Source organism: Pseudophryne corroboree, chromosome 1 (assembly GCF_028390025.1).
Source record: "Pseudophryne corroboree isolate aPseCor3 chromosome 1, aPseCor3.hap2, whole genome shotgun sequence".
Classification (NCBI taxonomy): Eukaryota; Metazoa; Chordata; class Amphibia; order Anura; family Myobatrachidae; genus Pseudophryne; species Pseudophryne corroboree.
In genome coordinates, this window is record NC_086444.1 from 730180970 (window position 1) to 730183888 (window position 2919).

Here is a 2919-nt window from a genome sequence, read left to right on the forward strand (position 1 = left end):
TGTAAACAATTATAATGTCTATTCCGTTGCTTTCCGGATTTTATGAGACCTATCCTTCTCCTTAAATTTTGCAACACCTCAGGATCAAAACTGCCCACCCTGGAGAACTGTTCTCCATCGTTCACAGTCATACGTTCCCACTCATTGCATAAAACCTCTGTGTGTGATCCATATTTTTCACACATTATATACCTCGCCGACCCAACTGGTCGTGGTACTAAATCAACCTGAACCTTGGTTGATCGTCCCTTACTTGAGCAACTGGCCCCCATTAATTGCAGGTATTGCCGTTGCGAATTCCTACAAAAAACCAAGTTGCCTGAGGTAAGGCGACGGTGAAAGCTTAAGTGCCTTCACTCCCTCTCGCCCACGTTGACCAATACACCCAGAAACTGCATTAGCGCTGCTGTACTCAACCTAGGGCCCCTATGAACCGCTATTTACTGGGGCGTGTGGGAGTATGCTACCCTCCCCAGTAAGTATTGGCCGTTGAAGAATTCCTGAGTGAACAGCGAACCTCCCTTAAAATAAAAAAAACCTACACAAATCACGTTAGAATGTACAAATAGCGTTTATGATCCCACAAAAACTGAATGGGTATCAAGGTAAACAACTAATGCACACAATTACGTGCGGTACAGTCGCACTTCGTATAAGTAACTATTACTTATCCGCCTTACGACCAGCGGAATCAGTTGTTTAGGCTGCGAAACCTTTAGCCGGAGCGTATTCTCAACACGGGCCTATATGGGTTTTGCGCCTACCCCCCTCTGGGTTGCGCTCACTTACCTCTGACTTTTCTTAAGTCAGGGTCTTCAGAACTTCGTATAGGTACTTTTAACGGATTTCTGATTTTAGCGTCCTTCTGGTCTGCTGTAACACTACTTGCTCCTTTTACCTTATTTCACTGTTAACGTGAGATGCCTCCCACACCACCACGTGCTTCACTTCACGGGTGTACTTCTACGAGATCCCGATTTTTCTCAAGGTTCACCCAAAGAAAAATTCACTTGCATACACACGCTTCTTTCACTTCAAATATACTTTGATTTTTCTGTACAGAAAATTACTTTCATTCAGGTAACACAGGTTAATCCTAGAGGAGATGCAGCAAGAGAAGGATCTTTTTAAACTAGTTTTAGGAAACTGAAAGAAATTGTGCTATTATCTCGAGGCTTCCGTATCGCCTTACTAAAACAATGTTATCGTGTGATTTGTATCTAGCGGGCGTATCTGTACGCACGTTGCGTAATTTACGCCACGTGTGTAGGCCTTTGCGTCGCGTACGCTTGACTCGCACTCGGTGAGAGACACGTGTACACAGGCTGGATACGTCCGCAGTAACACAAATAACACGCTTCTATAAATGTAAGCGATATTTAACTATAATCGCTTACCAAACACCACACAGTATCTTCTATGCTGCGTGCGTGTTTTTTACAATTACTCCCTTAAGTATTAAATAGCAGCAAATTTTTCTCAGCACGTTATCAATGCAAATGGCAAACAGGAAGGTAGATATGTGAGAATACACAAATTAAAATTCTAAATTAATCTAATAATCAATGCTTCCAATAGTATGATTCATATTGTATAGCCATCCTGCAGAACATACATTGATGTAAACACACACATAATTATAATATTATATCTATGTACCATCCACTGGTTTCCTGAGACTCATTTACTTATTCAGTGCTTCTAATTTGCATATGAATATGCTTTTGACTGTCTGTGAAGGTGATTTTTTTCACTGCTAGAAAAAAAAAACCAGTTACACAGGTTAATTTGCATTTCAATGGCCCATCTCACAAGCAGCAGAGTTCAACAGAATCTTGGAGGTAAGGAAGAGAGAAAAAGAAAAAAAACAACAACTTTGTTTTATCTCTGTGTGGCGTTCTTACATCAAATATTCATTTTACTATTAACTTTCATTAAGCCCCATCTGAACTATTTATAATTGATTATGACATGGGTTAAATAAATGCATTGGAAACTCGTAAATGGTGATTTCTTTTTGACAAAGGACGGCTGATTATTCCTGAGTCAACTGAAAATCAGCTATTTTGAAAAAAAAAATGACTTTCCCCAAAATGGCCGCTGCTCCTCCCCCTTCCACATCCATGAGGGTTACACAAAATAGAGGACAGACCATGCGGCTTCCTTTGTCACAAAAAAAAAAAATCACCATGTAAGCCCCTGAAGTTATTTTAGGCCTGGGTTAAAAATAAAACTATCAAGCTATGCAAACTTTTAAAAATACTTTTAAACCTACTTAAACAGATAAGCAATCCAATCTGAATCAAACACAATATGTCTCATTTGAACCTTGTTTTGCAACAATATGATCAGATATGCAGAGTACAGGTGTGTGCGTGTGTTACGTGTCTTGCATGCGCAGTTGGCACCAAACAGAAATTAAAACAGATTTAAAAGACAATAGCTTAACGTTCTTACCTTTCGGTTCCGGATCCCACCAGCATCCCTACAAACCAAGCGGAGTAGACGCTTTATCTAATCGGCACTACTGTATCCCCAACCACCAAACGGATAACAGGGGATACTACCTTCCCGACCTTTGCTGATAGATAAAAGTATGCTTTGTCCTACTAGGCTGTGGATATGAGGACGCCTGGACGATCGCCCCCAATTGATAGAGTCAAATATTTACCTTTGAACATAAGCTATGTACTAATACCGTGAAGCCGTTATGGCCGCTAAACCATGTGCACGTGCTAAGCACTTTGTACGCTATTTGCGTACAAAGACATCGCACGTGGTACGCAAGTAATGTACACACGTTTGCGCTGGGTGTACGGAATACACACAGCGAGCGCACACACAGTCAATAACCTTTTAAACCTTAAACACAGAATATGCTTATACTGTAAACCTTAGTACTGAGATACTGCAATGATG